This window comes from Nanorana parkeri, unplaced genomic scaffold (assembly GCF_000935625.1).
Source record: "Nanorana parkeri isolate BGI_ZX_2015 unplaced genomic scaffold, ASM93562v1 scaffold763, whole genome shotgun sequence".
Classification (NCBI taxonomy): Eukaryota; Metazoa; Chordata; class Amphibia; order Anura; family Dicroglossidae; genus Nanorana; species Nanorana parkeri.
This window is the reverse complement of record NW_017307031.1, coordinates 744,803-745,534: the sequence shown is the minus strand read 5'-3', so window position 1 is coordinate 745,534 and position 732 is coordinate 744,803.

The window sequence follows — 732 nt, the reverse complement described above, 5'->3', positions numbered from 1 at the left end:
CGGGGGGGGGGGGGGGGGGGGGACAACGCAGAGGTCTCAGCTTCCATTACTTGTTGGCTAGTCCGCCGCCATTCGGGTGCTGCTCCAGCGCCCACCGACACTCCCAAGCAGTATCATTGGGACACAGCATCAAGCAAATGAGACGCTCAACAGCTTAAGGCTCTCACACGCAGCTGGACCGTACCGAGTGGAAACAGATGGTCTTCAGGCTGACAGCCCGCCCACCGCTCGACACAGGATCGGACCAATGGTCAACTACAAGGGTTCCACCAGCATCCTTTACGGCATCAACATCAGAACAACCTCACCACCGTCGATGACAGCACTTCATTCTGAAACTCACGGTGAGTCTCTACATTGTTTTTTTTCATTACACTTGCGAGAGGTTCGCTGTATCCATTTCTGTTCCCCTTCAACTCGGATCACATTACCCCATCTCAAGGGCCCCATTATTAACTATTGTGAAGTTGTGGCAGAAGATTCTTTTTTTTTTTTTACTTTTTTCAACAAACTTTTTTCAAAAAAACTGTTCTCGAATTGGTGCCCACCTACCAGTTCTCTGTCTATATAAACGTATCCCTTCACTCTTTGGATTTCGGTTGTTGCGCTTCCCCTTTTCCTCTCTGTTCCTTCAGTTACATGGAAGTGGGTGGCCTGGTCTGATGAATTACGTTGAAGTGGGTGGCCTGGTCTGATGAATTACGTTGAAGTGGGTGGCCTTGTCCATTGCAT